Consider the following 21707-nt stretch of genomic DNA (forward strand, 5'->3'; position numbering starts at 1 on the left):
GTTTGATTCCTGTAGACAGTATCTCTGTTTTTTTTTGTCCTTTTTTTTTCTCTCCATCTGATAAACAGAAGCCACAAAAGACAGCAAGTTGCACTGGGGAATTCATCAGCAAATGAAAAGGTTATTTCCTATACAGTACTTGCCATTTAAAGGCCTTTTAGGCTCTTTTGGCATTTTGCTGTGTGAAGCAGCTCCTCAAACTTCACTGCTATTTTATATGTACTCTCCAAAATACCTACTCAGAGCATCTTTTGATCCTGTTTTCACCAATACTACAAAAGCATATGTCCATGTATACATGATCTTCTAATCATGAGTTCCTGTCAGAGAACCAGCCTAGAAAGAGTCAGCACATCTAAATTATTAAGTTAAGCACACTGAAATATATATCACCTGGACCTACAAGCCCTTGACCTAGTGAAGTCATTACAGCCTTTATCATTGATTTTAAACTTGCTCTACTTATAAGTAACGAACGCTTACTTGTGCAAGGATAGTGTTCTCAAAGTGCTAAGGCTAAAATAATTCTCCAAGAAACTGAGAATCATCACAAATCTCATTACCTTCTTGTACAAGGCACTTTGAGTTTACCTTCAGTAACATGAACAGCAATATATATTTAAAACACAAAATATATTTGAACATCATAAACATTAAAAAAAAAGTTAAGGTAGGGGGGCTTACAAGGATGCTGGAGAGGGACTCTTCAACAAGGACTGTGGCAACAGGACAAGTGGTAATGGGTTCAAATTTAAACAGGGGAAGTTTAGATTGGATATAAGGAAGAAGTTCTTTACTGTAAGGGTGGTGAGACACTGGAATGGGTTGCCCAAGGAAGTTGTGAATGCTCCATCCCTGGTGGTGTTCAAGGCCAGGTTGGACAGAGCCATGGGTGGCATGGTTTAGTGTGAGGTGTCCCTGCCCATGGCAAGGGGGTTGGAACTTGATGATCTTAAGGTCCTCTCCAACCCAAACCATTCTATGATTGTATGAATCTATGAAGCCTTAGTAAAGACAATGGTAATACCAGATGGTACTACAGCAAACCTCTTAATTCAAAACCCAGTGTATAAAGGTCAACCTTTTATTTTGGAAAGGCTTTTCATCTTAAATAAAATTTATCTAGCAGAGACTTTACAGCTGACAAAGACTTTGAAGCAGCAAAACCCTGTTCCATGTGGAGCATGTGGAGGGACAAAATGGTGATGCAAAAGTAGCAGGATAAATATAACTAAATGCGCAGCGCGGAACACAGAAAGCTGGGGCAGGTGTTGTCGTAACTGTCAACATACATGTTCCTTATTTCTTCAGATTTTCCAAATCACATTTTGATTCTTCATTAAAAAACATGGAGTCCCAAATAAGGACCAAATATGAGATTTCGGGTTCAAATCCGTAATTCCAAGTCTTTTGAAAACCAGTCTAAAACTGCTGCATAGAGGTTTTAAAAAAAAAAAAAAGTTGTCTTGATTCCCTTTTCTACAGTTCAGAGCTTTGCTTCTGAGAGATGAGGAGAGACAAGGGTTTCTGGAGAAGACGATAACAGTCTTAAAATATGAAAGCCTCAGATAGAACACATAAAAATACAATTAAATATTTCATAGAAATGGATTTAAAACACTTCCCACTTGTAAACATGTAATCTAGAAGAAATTTTAGCACGAAAACACAGAGTTTGAACTTCATAGTGAATTCTCAGAGGCAAAACTATCCTATATTGTGTCATTTCTGTAAGGACTGAAATGAGAAAATCCTCACCATTGCAAAAATAGCCAGCACTGGCAAAGGACAGTCAACTGACCTCAGTAAATGAGAGAAACACTGGCAAGCATGTATCTTGACCTCTAGCAGTGATGTTCTCATTTCAAGACTTAGAGATCTACACATATAACCACCTATTTCTGTCAGAGTCTACTCTTGCTGCAATCCATCCCTGGGAAGGCAGCCAGTGCAAAATCTCTCCAGCACAGAAGCCCCACTTAAGCCATGGGTTTTATAGGAACATAAATGAAGGGACTGCTTGAAAATAACCTACCCTTACAAGGCAATCACATTTCAGGATTCCCAGGCTATAGGGAAAAGTCATCTGTAAACAGCAGTCTCTATGTTCTGCCTTTCCACACCACCTTCTCCTTGGAAAAGAAAACTGAGTAATTCCTGTGAAAGGAGCAGCCAAAACACAGGAAAGAGAACTTTCAGCATTGGGTTTTTTTCCCCTTAAACTGCCTCTCCGTGGCTATACTAACAGCAGCTGAGCAGTGGAGCACACTTTTTCCCAGTTCTGTACAATGCAAGAGCAGAGGAATGTGTGCTCCTGGAACCTGCTTGCAGATGGTAAGGTTTCTTTCTTTATGCCTTCGTCTTTTCTGCTAGCTCATAATCTGCCCACTAGCTTCCCTGGGGCCAAGGAGAAGAGGATGATCTTTATATAGCTCTCCTCGGGGACTGGGTGAATCAGAGAGTAACATCTAATCCCTCTTGTGCTCCGCAACTGTATAATATCCCAGCTGAATATCAAGCCACAGAAAATAAGTTGCAGTTTTAAATACAAAAATCAAGCAGAAAGATTACAAGCACAGTTAGAGCAGTTATCAGTTTCCACCAGAAAACTCAAACTAAAAAATTAAACAAAGAAAAGGTGAAAAGAGGAAACAACCAGAGAACAAGAAGGTGCAGAAAACCCCTAGAAAGGCCAAGATACCATGTTCTTTACTTTAGCACTCAATTTTTCTTAAGTTGTTGAACAATTATATTCAATGGTCATTGGGTGAATATATTTCATGATTTGTTATTTTTTTACTGGACAGGGCAAGGAGCCATGCTTTTTTAAATGCTTGGCCACCATGTTTGGTATCTGAGCTGTATCTCATGCACTGTTTGTCATTTCATGCCACTTAGAACAAATCCCAGCTGGCTGGAATCCTAGTCCTGAGGACTGTGAGTCATGGATATTAAATGACCATCATGTGAGCTCCTGCATGCTGCTGTGGTTAGTGTATGACACTGTAAAGTTGTACAGTATCTTATCACAGAAGATCATCAGTGTGAATACACAGTTTGAGTGGGAGCATTTTCATAACAACATGAAATAAATTACTTGTTTTAGCAAGCAGTAAGTAAAGGGTAGGCATGTGTGAAGCTGAAGCAAAGGTACAGTGTTCCCATGTTTGTCAGACGACCAGTAAACCACAGAATATCAGCTGCTGGTTCAGTTATAGTAGAACTGGGAGAAGAATGGAAAAATAGTACTACCTGTAATGGAAGGGTTTACAAGAAACTGAATTGCAAGGAAATCCTGTAGCAGTCTTTTTGATGGGTAATTATAATCCAGCCCAGTCCCTACCAGGACAAGGAACTGAACACAAGCATTGAGGAATCTGGCTGTTAGGAACCAAAATTAGTTTTGGGACTGACTAAAATACCTGTCCCATTTCAGAATTTTAATTGAGTAATGAGATCTTTTTCACTGGCATGATACAGACAATCCTTGAAGCGGATGGTTTTAGTCTAGCAGAAGCCCAAAGAGAAGCCCAACATCTACTGAACAATCCATTTCATGCTAATTAACATCATGCAGGAAATTTGTACTACAAATCAAATTGGAAAAAAACTTGGGGCAAGAAGGAACCATTGTTTTCAAAGAGTAATATTTCATACCTGGTTTAGGGAGTTTTATTCCATCCTGGTTACAAGCTGGGTAAGTTCTTGTCATCGATGATAAAATGAAAATCCATTTTAGACAAGATACAGAGAAATCCTTTAAGAGTCAGACGTGAAAGCCCATTTCCATCTTCATTAGTGTGGGTAAGTTACACCGGCTAGAAATTGTTATTATCCAGTCTGGACTGTTATCCAGTTATGTTCTGCAGGTTACTATGAAATCACATGATGCTGTCAAAGGTTCTTATGCGTCTATGTTTCAGTCTTCAGTCACGGCTCCAACAAAATGACTTCTCTAGCTGCCAGTTCCAGCTTAGAACCGTTTTTCTGACTTGTCTCTTTTTCTTCTTCATAAACAGCTACCAGCTTCTTCCTACTGCCCCAGCAGTTTCTGCTACCTTTGCTCATGTTTCCATCACATCATAGCAGTGTAGCAAGCCCTCCTTAGGTCAGCAGAGCCAGGCATTCATAGCTTGCACTTTCTAGCACTGAGGCATTCAAAATGCATTATATTTCTTGAGTGAAGCATCAAAAACTTTGCATCTGAAGTCTGTTTATGGAGCAACAGAGACAGGTATAACTCCTTACTGTTGTTTTTTTTAGCAGTCCAGCGTTTAAAAGAGATAAATACGACTTGAATCAGGTGGGAAAAATGTATTCAACTTGATCCAGAATTAATCAAAACCACCATTATAAAGACACCAGCCAGTCATATCAGAGGAAGACCGAAGCTGTTAATGCACTGTATTCAAGTTACCGTGACTGTCAGAGAAATGTCAAACACTATGTTGGGTAGCATTAATAAAACCAGCATGTTAAAAACACAACTATGTCACTACAGATAGCTGTAATCTTACATTTTATTTTGTTAAATATAGGGATAAATTTTTAAATTATATAGAATTTGAGAGCTTAAGAGAGACAATCTTCAACTACAGAGATGATTTCATGGAACAAAAAGACCAAGGGGAAGCAGGATTATCCACAGACGTATGAATAGACATTAGAGATAAATCAGTCTCATTAACCAATTGGGAAGACCAGGAAGTAATAAGATAAATATTAACATGAAAAAATGCTGATTAAAAATTAGGGAAATTTTCATAACTATGTGAAGGCAGAATAAAAGCAGCGGCAAATGCAGAAACAAAGTGCCAGGAAAAGCTGTGATATTTGCTTCACCAAGGATATTCAAGACACCTGTCTGTGGGGAGTCACTTCTGCATAGTAAAATCAGAGCTTCCAAGATGCAAAGACATGTAGTGGTGAATACACTCAATGCCTTCTAACCCAAATGATCAGAAATGGCTTTGGTTAGATAAATGTTGTCACAAGCTATCCCCATTTGTTACAACACAGTTTGCTTGAAATACATGGAACAGATCAACAAATAAGCTGGCAACAGCCTTGTAACCCGAATGTTACAGCAAGGCCAGGCAGATAGACTGGCACATCTGACTGGTATTTTCCAGGTCAAATCTTTCTTTTTAATTTATCCCACTTTAGTGAAAACATTTTAGAACTGTTTCTTGAAAACATACTGACATAAATCCTCAAAGGGCTTTTTATGAATAGATGTTCTTTGTTTCTAGCACAGATTAATGCTTTTGCATAAGGGTTGGAAAGCAGTTGTACAGTCAAAGGAAAACAGAAGTCACTGCTGATCCCTCAGAGAGAGCGCAGAGACCTGCCAGTCTGATTTGGGTGCTTGGGAATAGAAATATTTTCTTCTTTCTTTCTGCAACTGTGATAACAATCTGTAAGCCAAAGTACAACTAAAGTGTCTCCAAAAAGTACAGTGCTTGCAAGAAATGCATTTTAAAATTATTATAATAGTGTACTAAAGAGCTTGAAATTTCCATGCCCACAGGGCAACATAGCACTACATTTGTAATTTGATGTCACGAATATGTAGACTTTGTTAGTTTGATAAATACTATTCAAGGAAATATTTAATTTTTCTCTCTGGGGAAAACATTAAACCCTACCTCAGAAAACTCTACAGGAGAAAGGATTGCCATTTTGGCTTCCAGACACCAAAAATCAAATCCTCTCCCCCTATGTATTCCAGCTTCAGGTTCATAGCCCTACCTCTCTGAACTAAAATAATAAACCTAGGACATATTTTACCTTTTATGTTATCTATCTCCTTGCAACATTCCAGAGAGTTTTTCTTGTTGTCCAGGACTCTGGAGAGCCATGATTACTTTGGGTTTCTAAGGAAATGAAGTTACATGATCACAGTCTGTCCACCCATACATCTCTTTCTCTTTCCTCCATTCTTTAGAAAGAATGGAATAATTTTATTTGCACTTGGCATATGGATGAAGATGCCAAAGACAAAGCATTTCTACAAGTTTTGTGTAGAGGAAAAAGAACCAAGCTGGTGCTGCCAAAGGGAACCAGCCACTATGCATGGCCAGAGATGGCAGGCAGGTGGCCAGTTGGCATGTGTGTATTGGCAGGGCAACCAGTACCTCACATGGTTCTGCCCCTGCAACACCACGTGCTGCTGTTCACCCAGACAGTCAGGTAAAACCCCTATAACAAAGCCAGGATGTCAGAAATGATCCACAGAAAACCTACTTTTGTTTTTGGAGAGCTGTGTGGATTCCAGCCTCCGGAAGTACACAGCAGCACAAGACAAAACAAATCCCAGCACTGCCAAAGCCACGTAAGCGATGAGCCCTTAGGATTGCCAAAACAGAGGCAGATATCCATAATTACCTAATATTCAGCATCACTGAGGTTCTGCAACAAACACTCACTCACCCAGACCACATGCAGGGGTATGGCTTCAGATCTCTGTTTCTACGCCAGAATTCATCCTGGCGTGCTCAGTAAGGCACTGTTCAGCTTCAACTACAAGCTAAAGGTATTAGTACCCGCAGAAGCATCCTGCCCAGTGCTGGGAACTTCAGCACAGTTGGCAAACTACCTTGTGTACTGGGTAGCTGCGTTGACATACAGTCCAAACTGCAGCTTTGCTGCCATAGCTGTCATACGTTGTTTAAAGGTAGTTCAGTTATGAACTCCATCTGCTTCAAATGCATCTAGGTCATGATAGGAATCAACGCATACAGAAAAATTAGCTGTACTCCTTTCTCATCAACCTTGCTGGACAGGGGAAGGAAAGTCTTTAAGGAGCTGGGATCTAGAAAGCTTGAAACTAGTTGAGCAAATACAAACTGGAGAGAGAATTTACAGAACAGAATGTCAAAAATCTCAAACATACTATCTAGTTAATAGTCTAATTATACTAACATGGTATTTATCTTCACATTTTCCCTGTTAGGCTGCAAACCACTACAGTTCTCATGTTTTACACACACACCGCTGAAACAATATCTGTAGTGTAGACACCTATGCATAAACCCCTCATATATCTATCACCTTGACACCCTTCAAATTCAAAGGAGGAAAGTGGGCACTTAGAGGGCAAGAGCTACCAGAGCAATTGCAGCAGTCTGTTGTATAATGGGATCAAGTCCTTTCTGGGAAACTGGCAGCACGTTAATACTACGCAGTGGGTCCAGGGCTGGCCCTGGCATCAGCAGTGGAAGCACAGCCTCAGTCACAGGGATGAGAGCTGAGACTGACAGCTGTGTTACAGGGAGCTGAAGTGAGAAAGGCTAAGGATGAGGGTCAAATTGCTGCAGGAGGCAAATGCCACAGTGTCTGGTTTCAACCAAGAGCCAGAAATTATCTACCTGCACTTATGTCCTTTACACATTTATATACAGTATTTTGTTAACATACTGATTTCTATAAGATGTGAAGTCCATATAGCGATGCTTCACATGGAAAAATGCCTGAAAATCACCAGTCAGAGGGTAGGAATGAATTTTATCTCTCATTCAGCGGAGTTGTGAAGGAAATCATACTTAGCTTAACAGAGAGTAATTTTCAGATCCCAAGCAAGAGAAATAATAAATATTTAATTAAGAAGAGTGGCCAGGACAAAATCTGGAATGGGTCTGGGGGTGAAAGAAATAATTTACCAAGAACTTCTTCAAGAAACTTGCTCTAAAAGTTATCATGCTCCCCTAAGGTAGACACTATATGAAGGACTGAATGGGATAACCCTTCAGTGGGAACAGAAAGTTATATGGGCAAGGACTTGATGGACCTTTTGGACTTGATGTTCTTAATGGTCTTTTTCAACCTTGTTGATTCTAAGGGGAAGAAAGAGAAAGAGCAACCATTCTGATGTCATTTTCTTCCCCATGTCTTTTAAAAATTATTATGTGAATTATGTACATTGCTTATATAAATGTATGCCTCATGTAATCCTAACCTGATTTGATATTAGTGCATTATGATTTTACATTCCTAACCAACAAATGTGGCAGATCCCAAAGCAGGGCCACAAGGCACGTTATCATGCACACTCAATGCTCAACACACCTTCCAGGGTACCCAAAGAGCAGCAGAATGGATCATGTCATCAGCTAGTTCAGGTAGATAACATAGGAAACAGATCTAAGTGTATTCTACTGGCTGGCAACAACCAGGAAAACACTCTGACATGCAGCAGGATGCTAGGGAGCCACAGAAGAGCATTCATGTCATCAGAACATCCTTTCACTGCCTGTGTAGACTACTAAAAGCCAGTTGCAGGCCACTCAAAGACTATTTACAAATTTTCCACCTTTGTGATTCCTGAGGAGCTTGAATGAAAAAGTACCCTGTGGGGTCCAATTTAACACTGCAGCCTCAAATACCACATGGGAGATGGTGATAGAGTGAAGCCTGAACAGTCAAAATAAGCACACCAATTTGTTGGTGTTTCAATCTGCAGAACCTAGCTTGCAAAAAAATGGATTGTCCCCAGTGGAAGCTGTTGACGTATCAGCAGATTTCCAGTCACTGAGTTTCAGTGCAAAGGCAGAAGAGGAGCCTGAACTCAGAAAGATGTTGTACCACATACTCCTGAGGCCACCCCAGATAAATTAAAGGTAATCCAGCTTGAGATACCGAGCTGAATTTCAATTCACATATCAAGAGCAGTGAAAGGAGACCAAATGCACAGACGGCAAGAGAGCTCCTGGGGCACAATCTGATTGCAGGAGGGATTAAAACAACTAGCAATGAGGAGAAAGGAGGCCAACCACAATGGAAGGTAATACCAACACATCTGCCTTATATGTTTTATGAAAGATGTAATTCCATTAAGGCTTATGGCTCTTTTTAGCGCTCTAGAAATGTGTATCCGATGCAGGTGCCTGGCCACTGGCAGTGGAGGGCTACAGGGTGGCCTCTGTAAGGAGAGGCCAGGGCTGCCCCATGCCAGACACAGATACAAGTTCCAGATGGTAAAAAAGACCCGCCACAGGGCACAGCTAAGCCCTGTAGCCAAGGTGATGGCACCTTGGGGAAAAAGGATTTTTAAAACAGCAAACATTGTGCAGGAAGTGAGTAGTGAGAAAAAGAATGTGTGAGCAAGAGCCCTGTAAGAGTAAGGTAGAGGAGGTAGACCAGACACCCAAAGCAGAGGTCCCCCTGCAGGCTCTGGAGACACCATGATGGAGCAGGTATCCACACTGCAGCCCAGGAAAAACACAGGGCTGGAGCAGGCGCATGTTTCCTGAAGGAGCTGCATCCCATAGAGTCCATGAAGGAGCAGATTTATCCTGAAAGAACTGCATCCTGTGGAGGGACCCAACTGGAGCAGGAGTATAGTATGAAGAGAAAGGAGCAGCAGAGAGGAGCTGTTATGCACTGACCATAACATCTCATTTTCCTCATCTCCCTGTGCCACTCAGGGCAAAAGGAGGTAGTTATGAATGAAGAAGTGATGTTGAGTCTGGAAAAAAGGGATGGTGAGGGGATAGGTGCTTTATTTTTTGTTATTGTTTCTCACTATCTAACCCAAATTTTGCTGGCCAATTTCCCCAAGTCACCTCTATTATGTCCACAATGGTAACTGGTAATTTATCTCTCTGTATCTGTATTAATTCATGAGCTTTTTCATCTTATTTTCTTCCTTCTGCCTTGATGAGGAGGTGGAGTAAGAGAGATGGACATCTAGCAGCCAGCCAAGGTCAAATGCAGCAAAATGATATTAACATTGATTCATGAGACTGGAATGACTGTCAATAAATCATAAAGATGAGTACCTGTTCGATCAAATAATGGAAATGTGCAAAAGCAGGAGACAAGGAATTTCTGTCATAATGCATTTGTTTCATGATGTTTCATTAAACATCATGCATTTAAGTCTGCCAAGGCAAAAATGTTTTCATTGTGTCCGAGACGTAAGAATTGATGCGAGAACTATGAAGTACATGCTGGTGAAATTCAGATGTGTTTCATTCTGGACAGTTATTTCAGTTTCATATCAATATCTTTTCAGAATTGTATTTTTTAATATGTAAGGATATTGATTTTATTGATAATTCTTTGTTAAAGCAGACTTACTTAAAACAATAGGGGCATCTGTAATTAATTTCAAAGAAAGGCAGTGTATTAAAATGTGTCCACATACAAAAAAATTATCTTTAAATCTGGAGTTCTAGAATTTGAATAGGATCGGGACAAGTGGTAAGTTGTCAATTACCACTTGAGATGGTTAAATGATGTAAACACTAAGAAGTACTCTTTGTGTGGCTAGTCTATAGAAATCCCTTTGAAATGCATACACCTTATAGAAGGAATGGAGTACAGTAAGTGTCTGTCTTAATCCTAAGGACTGACCTTGTGAGATGATTGTAATATCAGTTATACACTATAGTAGCCTTTGAAGAAAAGAGAGAAATGGGCTGACATGTGAATTCAGGAGTCATATGAGTTCCTTTTGGCCACAAAAGCTCCCATGCATCAGGAGAAAGAAATGGTCCTGAGCAATCTAGCCAGGTAGGGAATTCCTTTCAAGGCCATGTGTGACCATCTCTAAGTCACACGTTCAGTGCAGACTAGCAAACTGCTAGAAACAAAGATAACCACACAGCTTTCCACAGAATATTTTATTTTATTCTTAATAGATTTTATGTAGTCTCAGGGTCAAACTGGGTATCATAACCTACCTGTTTTTCAAATTCCCTTTCATATTCCACACAGATATTGATGTTTGTGGCTTGGTAAAAGAACACATGGATCTAAGGATGATTCTTAAGGTAACTTAAGTAGCTTCTTACATCCAATTGCAGACATATTTTAGGCAAAATTTGAAACAGAACTACATAAAAATATTTCTGAGGTATAGGAAAGCTTTCAAACTGTAAGATATTTACTGCACTCAGGTGGGAAGTGAGACTTTTAAAACAGAGTAACTCATGGAGAATGCAACCCAGCTGTGACACATTGGTACAGAGGTGGGCACCAAACACAGTTGGGCTGCAAATAAAATTCCAGTTGTTGAGTTAGGATCACTTGAGCGAGTATCACCTGTGAGGCCCTCTTCCAAGCCAAACAACAGCATCTGAAAGACATTCTTTCCATTCTGTTGGAAAAGAAAGATCATCATATAGAGAATGAGAAGTTCCAAGAAGAATGGGAAGAGAATAAAATGGATTTGCAGTGATGAGCTGAAAAGTTGTGATAGGTAGAATACTATATAAATAGGTAAACATTTGTTCTTACTGTGTTAATTTGCTCCCCTGACTTCATGTATGTTTGGCACTGGATGTCTTGGGAATCATGCCATGGCCTCAGGCTTCATAGTGGTAGGCTGGATTTAAGAAGTATGGCTGATGGACAGCATTAGAAGAGGCAATAAATGTCTGCTGGTCTTCTACCAATGTAGTTGTTTAACTTAAAGGTGCAAATTTACCCAAATACAGTAAAATCAGTACTACCACAATTGTATCGGTTCTGCGTGGCATCAGCTGTTAGCCATATAATTACACCCTACAGGAATACCTGCACTGGCAGCAAGGATGTTGTTTGTCTTTGCTTCCTTTGATTTCTTATCTAACAAATTCAACATAACATAGTATAAAGAGGCACTAGGCTTAAGATAAAACAAATAGAACAGACGTAACAACTAACTACCCCGATGGTCATCATTGGTATTGTAAAAGTAATGACATCAAGCTAACGGAACCTTCAGCTGACCTGGTAGGAAAGGGAGGTGGCTCAATAGTCATTCAGGATCAGGAATATGACATCTTCCTGGTGCCTTCTGTGTCCTGAGATACTACAACTCATACTACTGCAAAGCAGAATCCTTTCTAACTGGCCAGCCCAAAGCCATGGCTCCACCCAGACTTAAGAGGTTTTCTGAGATTCTGGACTCAGGAACATCTAACAAGGTTGGGAATGAGGAAAGCAGTTAAATGTCAACGGATGAAGGAATTGAGGCAGAAAGAGACAGATGTTTCTCTGGCACATGGCTGAACTGTCTGGTGGAAGGCTTTGGCAAAAGCTTGTGATCTTTGTGTTCCTATTGCTGTTGAGAGGAACTGGGCTTTGTGTACAATTCTGTAAACACACAGATGATCTCAAAACTATCCCTGCTTCAAACCCATTTTTCATCCAGATGCACCTATTCTCCTGCAAAGCCTCGGTATTCAGTCTGCCATGAAACCAAAAGGGCAATGAGGCTATCATCCCCTGGTTCACATAGTGAAGTAGCCCAGCAACAAGCAATGCAAAACTGAACTACAAATTGCCCCATCCAACAAGCTGCACTCTTCCTTTTCCCTTTCAACAGTGATGAGCCACAGGGAAAACAAAGGGCTGCTGTCATCAGATTTTGGACTAAGCCTTTTCTCTTTTAATCACAAGAAAAAAATGATTGTAATCAATGGGATTTATATTTTCATATGATTTGGGAGATGCTTAAAAATGACATTTCTTGCAATATTTTAGCAGTTCCTGGGCACAGCACAGAAGAATGGAAAATGAAAATAACAATAATTGACTTAACATTTTAAATTGAAAGATATAATTCATTAGGAACCTGAAAGAAGCCCGGGACTGCTGGAGCCGTGTTTTATTTTACATAAACTGGAAAGGGTGGGAAATTCAAGCAGATTAAAAATCTTCTGCTAAAGTTTGCAAAAAACTGTCCTGCAGAAAGGGTTTACATAGGCAAACACATTTTCTTGATTTACTTTCCATCCAACAGTGCTCTAAGACTGTGGTGAATAACAGCAAAAGAGAGTGACTTGCAATAGAAATACTTAATGATCCTACAGGGTACGTGATAACTACGTAGTAGGAGCTTTCATGAGCTGCCTGACAAAAAATGTGATGCTCTGCTACATTAATCTAATTGAACCTTTTCCTTGCAGCTTCAATTGACAGTTTGGAAACCTGTAAACTTCTCTAAACATAGACAGCTTTCCATTTGCTGCAGTTCAAGAGAGGACCCTCTTCTTGAACTCCTCCCTTGAACTGTTTCCATGGAATGCTGTCCATATTCAGAAAAATGTACAGGTTGCCAAACTGTCAACTAAAGCTGTAATGAATGGCTCTAATTACATTCAAGTAGGAGAGAGCATTGCCATTTTAATCAAATCTGAGCCTTGTGAGATATTTGGCAGAAATACAAGAGAAAGCCTGAGGAAAACACTGCCAAAATGTTAGTAACCTTTTATTCTAAATTCTGCCTGTCAGAGAACTGAATACCAACTGCTTAGCAAAGGTTTTTGTTTTGTGGGGCTTTTTTATTGTAGCCTATATGGTTTCATCATGAATTATTATGCCGTTCTCTAACAACAAAGCAAAACAAAACTGAAAACACAGCCCCACAATTTCAAGGCTAAAAATGATGAACAGCAATTTCACTAATCAGTCAGTTACAGTCACACTGTCAGTCACAGAGGAAAGAGGGACCTGATAACATCCTTTCACTGACAGAGTTTCTGCCAGTGCTTAGCTTCGTGTCATGTACAGCAAGAGACATACAAGCAAACTGCTTTGTCAGATACCCCATCAGACGCTGCCCCAGCTCCTTTCCAAACAGCATAATTTTATGTTCCTCATTGCTTTCTTACCCTAATAGTGTGAAAGAGTTATTCTTACCAGTGTTTGGTAATACCGATATTCCAACCCTCTTTACCTGTCAAAAATTTGAAACTAACCCAAGAATTATAGCTAGCTATTCATTTATTTACCACAGCTTCAAGACCTCACTGTGATTTAAATGTAAAGTATGAAAATTACCCAGTGACAGGAAAGAAAAAGAGAGTAAGTTATCCACTGATCCTGTAAGTTTAATGGATAACATGAATAACAAAATATCCAGAATTTTACAAAATCTGTTCTGGAGAGTGGAGGAAGGCAACAAAGGAATTCCTTCTCCTTCCAAAGGAATTAATTTGGTAACAAGACTTTCAATGACATTTTAACCACCTGTTATGAAAGCATCTGCACCAAGAGCATTACAGGTGAAACAAGACAAAAGAGAAAGGATTCACCTCCCAGATATTTCAGGTGCAGCACAATAGATCTCCATCCACCACCTCTCTTCAGTTTCATGAGATGGATTTCATTTATTTCAGTAGGCATTGTGCTAGTCTTATCCTGCCAGCTGTCGTGCAGAAGTCCTGCTGCTTCATGTCCCAGCAGAAGGCCAAATGCCAACCAAGTCTTACTGCTCACTATTGCATTATTGGAGTGCTGTTTCTCCAGCTCCATTCCCAGCAACAAAAGCCCTCAGTAGAAGTGCTCTTCCAAAGTTCCAAAAAGTTTCCTTATTCATATTTTTTCAATTACATGTTCTAAGTTCGCTCTATATGTTTTAAATTGTACAAAACCTAAAAGAGGGGCAACACAGACCCTTTGCAACCATCTGTTTAAAAACCAGTTTTGAAGTTGCCTTCACTACATCATTACTTCGCTTCCTGAATAGTGTCAGGGGTTGTAGAGAAGCATTGCCTACCTATAGACAGCCCTTCCATGGTCCCCCTCAGTGACAAACCTTAGAAGCCCTCAAGAAATAGCCTCTCGATTTTAAATCCTAAGCTCTTTACCTCACACAGAACTGCATGATTAGAGTAGCAGTCTAAACCATTGCATTTTCTTTCCATTTTGGTGAGGCTGTTTCCAAAGAAGGTTTCTCTATTTTTCTTGAAGCTTTTTTTATTCTTTTTTCCCCCTTGGTAAGACTTTTGCAGACTACTGATGGGTTCTTTGGGCTAAAGATAATCTTGCCATTACATTTTTCTGGAATCCGCATGTTTTGAAGCCCCTGGTGAATTTGCTTTTTGGTACAGTGGTGGTCAGCATGGGATATGTCACTGGCAACTTCACCTTTGATGCAACTAAAATATCTGATTACCTAATAGAAAAAGGGTGGTTTTTTTTTAATTCTAGTTGCATTCTCCATTCCTTAAGTGTATTCTTTAAATACATGCATAGGTCTTTCTGGCTTCAGCTAATAACAGATGTTTTATACATGATGTAAAAGCTCCACACAGAAGGATATTTCTCTCCTATCAACTTCAGTTTCAAACATGAAATATAATTATCCTTATATCATTATCTTAGCCTGCATAGTTCAAAGAAATAAGACACAATCTGGAAGTGTTTCTGTGCCAAAAAATGTGCTAGCCTTTTCTTTTTCTAAAATTTGAGTAGCAGTTTGGAGGGAGAGAATCCTTTTTCTTTTATACTGGGTTAGTAAAAATTGAGTTTTTTCTTCACTTTACATTCCGACACAAAGCCCAGTATCACAAGCACCCTTCTTCTGGGTAAGGCCTGAGATAAGAGCATTCAAAATGCATGGAAGACACCTAAGTTGAAATAGTTTGCTTTTCAGGCATGCTTAGTGCTTTCTGCAGATGATGCACCACTGGTGCCTAAGGAAAGCACAGCCTTGGGCAACGAGAACTGAGGTCTATTTTAATGGGAGAAGTAATGTGCCCTGTTCCAACCCGGGTGCCCAAGTGCCTTAATGCATCTTTCATGTTACTCCAATGAAGAATAGTAAGGGCAGCTGTGTGAGAAGCAAAACAGGTTAGAAGCAGAAACGCCAAAGAAAATAACAGCTCTTTTACATAAATCTTTGCAATCTATAAGTTTCCTCTATGACCTTGATAAATTAAGTGCAGTCAGCTACCCCATGGACTAGGAACACCATTTGCCTGATGGTTGAAATGTACAATGCGGACATTTAGACAGGAGCTAATCACCATAAATTGTTCTTAGAATCAATGGGCATCTAGTCAGTTTAATTAACACAAACTATGGAGCTACTTACCTGCCTTAAGCAGATTTTTAAGATAGGTCAAGGGAATCCCATGCTAATGGTTCTCTTTGCTTTCCACTGCCCTTGAAGGCAGTGTGGATGACAAAGGCATCTGTAGTGAGGTGAGAGGAACCTGATTCCAGGTAATAAAATGTAAAATGTAACAGATCTTCAACTTCCCCTTGAGAAGTGAAACCTTGGGTCACTGCTAATGGGACCTTGCTAATGGGATCTTGCTACTTTACACCAGGTAAGAAATCAACTCACTTCTGTTTGCTTTGTTACTGATGAGACTCAAAAGAGCTAGTAGTGTTTCCACATACTAACCCAATTATTTCAGCTACAACTTAGGATATTAAACTTCATGTTACCAGACTTCATACAATACAATATTATGTGTAGTGTCTGTAACATCAGTCACCTTCAGCTGTCTTGCAGTCCCTGAAGTGAAACAGTCCTCTGCAAATGAGGGTTCACCGACCTACCTCATACACAACATATTTTAGGATTAGATGGCTCACTTTCCAGGAGTGCTTTTTTCTCTTCATCAGGAGTACAGCAACTAGATACCCAACACAAGCATGGACATCTGATTTTGGTGAACATAAGGGCAGGGCAGGCTGACTTCACCCACACTCTCACTTGCCCAAGATTTGTGGTGACCATTCCAGACCTGACTCAGCATAGTGTTTTCATAGAATCATTGAAGAGTTTGGGTTGGAAGGAATCTTTAAAGGGCATGTAGTCCAACCCATCTGCAGATAGATCATGTTACTCATTTTACTTGAAGTACTTAGTCTCAGACAGTATCTAGGTTATACTCTTCCCCTCTGTACTCTTCTATTTTCTTGTTGTCTTTGTTGTGAGAACAGATTTTAGTAACGGAAAAGACATTCTTGATTACCTGTGATGTTACTTTCCCAAGGACAGCAAGAATTACATACTGAAGCTGAGATAAATTTCTGAGTGTTGTGGAGATGAGAGATTTAATGATAAGAAATTTACTGCACTGGACATAATTTCTTGCACCAAAGAATCATTCCACAGATGAAACCAGTCACATTTGTGTATTTTTTTTCTGTTTGGAGGAAGGGGAGTATTGTTTTTAATGAAAATTAAATCCTGGGAAATTGTAAGAAGTAGATTAGTAATCCTTTCTTTGGTTATAAAGAATTTCTGCTACTCAAGATCTCTTAAGGAGACGAACCACTCCTTGGGAAAGACAGTGACAGTCAGGAAGAAAGAGAAGAAACAAAAAGCTTGTGTGTAGATTAAGCAATAGAGCATAATGCAAAGATCCAAATGCTACAGAAGTTTATTTACTCTAACAGGCCACTGCTTTCCCATAGTTTTATTGCTAGAAGATCTGAGCTAGTGTATCTTAAAGGTTGTCATGCAATGTAGTGATACCAGCACACTTCATTGCATAGCATATGCATACTTCATGACAGCTCAAATTAGAACTGCTACAGTGCCTGGACAAAATGGGGATGAGTCCATGGTGAAGCAACCCAAGTGCTGTGGAATGGCTGTGGAGATTTAAGGGTCCAAAGGGTTTGCTGAAAGGATTGGTAGTGAAGCCGTGTTTCTCACTATCTTTCCTGGAAGTCATTGCAAATGACTACTCCCAGAAACAAAAGCCAAGAAGGCATAAATCCTGTTCCATGTCAGGTCATTTTTAAATTGAAGGTGGAGATGGAGCATATTTAATGTGCCACCATTCTCAGGTCAGTGCCAGGTTTTATTTCTTTTTGTTTGTTTGTTTCGTTTTGTTTTACCAATGTTTGGAGGCAATACAGCCTGCCACTCCAGATTTTCCAACATATTTGAACATCCAAGGAGAGATAAAAGGGTATACAGTACTCACTGCAAAGCCTTTCAGATATGTATTTCTACCTTTTGGTACCTTAACATAACTAACTATGATACCTAGCAGAAGCACCGTGTCTCTGGAGCAGCAAGTTGTCTTGAACCAGCATCAGGGTATATGTGACTCAGCTGTCAAAAGATGATACTAAGTTTAGAATCATAGAATCATAGAATGGTTTGGGTTGGAAAGGACTTTAAGATCATGAAGTTTCAACCCCCCTGCCATGGGCAGGGACAACTCATACTAAACCATGCCACCCAAGGCTTCGTCCAACCTGGCCTTGAACACTGCCAGGGATGGAGCATTCACAACTTCCCTGGGCAACACATTCCAGTGCCTCACCACCCTTACAGTTCTTCCTTAGATCCAATCTAAACTTCCCCTGTTTAAGTTTTCGCCCATTACCCCTTGTCCTTTCACTACAGTCCCTAATGAAGAGTCCATCCCCAGCATCCCCATAGGGCCCCTTCAGACACTGGAAGGCTGCTATGAGGTCTCCACGCAGCCTCCTCTTCTCCAGGCTGAACAGCCCCAACTTTCTCAGCCTATCTTCATATGGGAGGTGCTCCAGTCCCTGATCATCCTCCTGTCCCTCCTCTGGACTTGTTCCAACAGTTCCATGTCCTTTTTATGTTGAGGACACCAGAACTGTACACAATACTCCAAGTGAGGTCTCCAGAGAGCAGAATAAAAGGGCAGGATCACCTCCTTTTGATGCAGCCCAGGATACAGTTGGCTTTTGGGCTGCGAGTGCACACTGAAACTGGCTCATGTTCAGTTTCTCCTCAACCAACACCCCCAAGTCCTTCTCCACAGGGCTGCTCTGAATCTCTTCTCTGCCCAACCTGTAGCTGTGCCTGGGACCTTGCACTTGGCATGGTTAAACTTCATGAGGTTGGCATCAGCCCACCTCACAAGCGTGTCAAGGTCCCTCTGGATGGCATTCCTTCCCTCCAGCGTATCAACCAAACCACACAGCTTGGTATCATCAGCAAACTTGCTGAGGGCGCACTCAATCCCACTGTCCATGTCAGTGACGAAGATGTTGAACAAGACCAGTCCCAACACTGATCCCTGAGAGACACCACTCATTACAGGTCTCCAGCTGGACATTGAGCCATTGACCACAACTCTTTGTGTGTGGCCATCCAGCCAGTTCTTTATCCACCGAGTGGTCCATCGATCAAATTGATGTCTCTCCAATTTAGAGACAAGGATGTCGTGTGGGACAGTGTCGAACGCTTTGCACAAGTTCAGGTAGATGACATCAACTGCTCTACCCCGTCCATCAGTTCCATAGCCCCATCATAGAAGGCCACCAAATTGGTCAGGCAGGATTTCCCCTTAGTGAAGCCATGCTGGCTGTCACCAAGCACCTTGTTGTTTTTCATGTGCCTTAGCATGCCTTCCAGGAGAATCTGCTCCAAGATTTTGCCAGGCACAGAGGTGAGACTGACTGGTCTGTAATTCCCCGGGTCATCCATTTTCCCCTTCTTGAAAATGGGGGTTATATTTCCCTTTTTCCAGCCATTGGGAACTTCACCTGACTGCCATGATTTTTCAAATATGATGGCCAGTGGCTTAGCAACTTCATTTGCCAGCTCCTTCAGGACCCGTGGATGGATTTCGTCAGGTCCCATGGTTTCATGTAGAGCTTATCACCACGTTGCTGCCCACTGCTGTATGAAGATCATGGGACTGTATTATACTTTGAATTCCATATGGCGTAGGCTGGGATTCCCATCAGATTTCAAGCAGCAGATTTTACCTGAATATTTCAGGAGTGAACTGTAGCTTGAGGATAATTATCACAGCTTCCTCAGTTAACCGCAAGTCTTGATAAGTTTGATGAACCACCTTCTCTTATCTTTCTCGTAACACACTAAATGGTTATGACAATAAAGGTATAGGATAGTTCATTTTTACTTGATACAGTGTTTTAATGTGTGTTTAGTCGGCATACAAAAGGACACAAATCTCCTGGCTAGGATGAAATTTTTTAGTTAAACCACTCAAATGATGGCAAGAGCCCGATGATCACCAGTCAACCATGGTATACAGGAAATGAAATACTTACAGGTGTGGCACAGTCCTTACTGCTGAAGAAGTGAAAGTAATAGCAAGGTACCAGCTACAGGCAGGTTTTCTGTATCATTTCATAATCTGTTATTTCATTTTGGAGCCCAACTAAGCAATCAGGACAAATCATGCTGCAACACTGTGAACATAAGAAATTATAGGCAAAACTAGGAAATACAAGATCTTTTACATGAAGATTCTCCTATGTTAAAAACTGATATTTTTGGAGATATCTGAAATTCTGACCTAAAGGTTTGTTTTTAAGAAATTATGGGGAGAGAGCCTATAGCTGTCTACAGATTAAACCAGCAAAGAACCTTGCAGGCTGATACATGGAAAGTAGTCTGAGTCAGCAGGATTTAGACTGGCTATTCCTGCAGATATTCAGTCCTGATTGCATTAAGATGTCTTTTGCAAACTGGTCTAGTCTGAGATTTGTTTGCCTTATCTTAACATATCCTAACATATCTTACATAAATTCAAGTAGAAGTCAGTGTTTTCACATGAAGATTTATGGTCACAAAGTCCTGGGAACCAGGACCACAGGCAACAACGAACAATTGAAAAAATTCAAATGTTACAAAGGAGATGACTTGTTTCCACATTGCATGATAACCAGCGATCCACTTACATACATTCAAAGCTTTCTCAAAAGTATTTGTTCCCTTTTGACTGCCCCACACAACTCACCAAAAACTGTACAAAATGAGCTTTTTGTTGCTTGTCACTTCACTTCCTGAAGTTGAAAGATCCCCAGAAAAGAGACAGAGAAAGTGACTGCTTCATGCACTGACAGGCCTTAGTGCCTTAGTCTTAATTAAGGCCTTCATCATACAAATCAATGATATGATGCAGAGGCTAGTCAAGTGATTAAATCAGTAATTCCCCCTTGAAGAAACCTAGGAAGACCAGTTTCTATAGCCTGAGCTGTTCTTATATCAAAGTTATTCTGAAAGGCACCACAGACAGCTCATCAGTTGCTGTAGGGAAGTCTCCAGCCGCAGGCTCTCCTTTGGTCCCCAGGATGATTACAGTTCTTACTAAGTAACTCTGTCAATCATGTGCTTTACCATTGTAGCTACCATGTGAAATGCTGGCCTCATCTGTGCACAGAGCCCTCTTGTCACAGCACTTAGAATACAAACTACCTGGATGGACCTTCACTTTGCCTTAGCCCAATCACATCAAGTGTGAGGCTGAGCTAAAGGACGTACCTGCATGCCATGCAACTGACAAGAAACAACAGCCTTCGGTATGTTTGAGGAGGGCTTCTTGATTTACTCGAGTGATGACATGGAATGATAACTCTGCCTGTTGCTCTAGCTGCTACTGGTGCTGATACTCGTGCAATTGCTATCAGGAGCAGGAACTTCTGGCTATATAAATAACAAAAATATGTGGGGCCTGAGTCTCCTCTGGCTTTCACCAAAGGCACTGCCATTACTGTCATGCATTATTTCAGATTGACAAAAAGCTTTAGGAGGAGAATTAGATCTAAAAGCAGAGAGTGTGATAAATGCATCAAAAATTTTCAGGCACTTAATCTTTTAGTAAATACCGCTAAGAAAATATACAGCCCTTAGAATGTCAAAGAGTCAGAGAATAAAGCAAAAGTTTGCAGTCAGGCAAGGCATTTGGAAGTACCATGAAGAAAGCGTAACTAGGGTAAATTTGCACAGTCTCTAGGAAGGGGGCTTTAGCTGTTTATGCTAGAAGAGAACTGGACCCAGTATCTGGGTCTGTGTTCAGCTCAAGCTAATCAAACTTTCACAATCCCAGTTTTGCTGCTTCAAGAGATTCCCTTTAAAAAAAACCTGATAATTCTTAACATCAATCTTTCATTGAGGGCAGGGGGAGGAAATTTGTCTTTTCCTTCAGTCGTCTCCCCCAGTTGCACATTTTGGCTCTTTGCCCTGGAAAAACAAACTTCATGAGGAATTTTACAGAGAATCCTGCTAGTTA

General features: G+C 40.5%; 1 long non-coding RNA gene across 2 annotated transcripts in view; it reads right to left on the minus strand.

Annotated features, from left to right (window-relative positions):
- Window positions 1-13591: 13591 nt before the first annotated feature.
- Window positions 13592-21707, minus strand: part of LOC133218368 (uncharacterized) — a 38011-nt gene continuing 29895 nt past the window's right edge. Inside the window, exons 2-3 of one of the 2 annotated variants that reach the window (XR_009727115.1) lie at window positions 20960-21121; window positions 13592-14887 (exon numbers count right to left, since the gene is read on the minus strand). This is a non-coding gene — a long non-coding RNA (uncharacterized LOC133218368). Of the gene's footprint in view, window positions 14888-15017; window positions 15545-20959; window positions 21122-21707 lie in introns of those variants that run through there. The other variant, XR_009727116.1, reaches the window with a different exon arrangement.

Source organism: Neopsephotus bourkii, unplaced genomic scaffold, assembly GCF_033783945.1.
Source record: "Neopsephotus bourkii isolate Nb327-2 ecotype Australia unplaced genomic scaffold, CSIRO-AGI_Nbou_v1 NB_1248, whole genome shotgun sequence".
Classification (NCBI taxonomy): Eukaryota; Metazoa; Chordata; class Aves; order Psittaciformes; family Psittacidae; genus Neopsephotus; species Neopsephotus bourkii.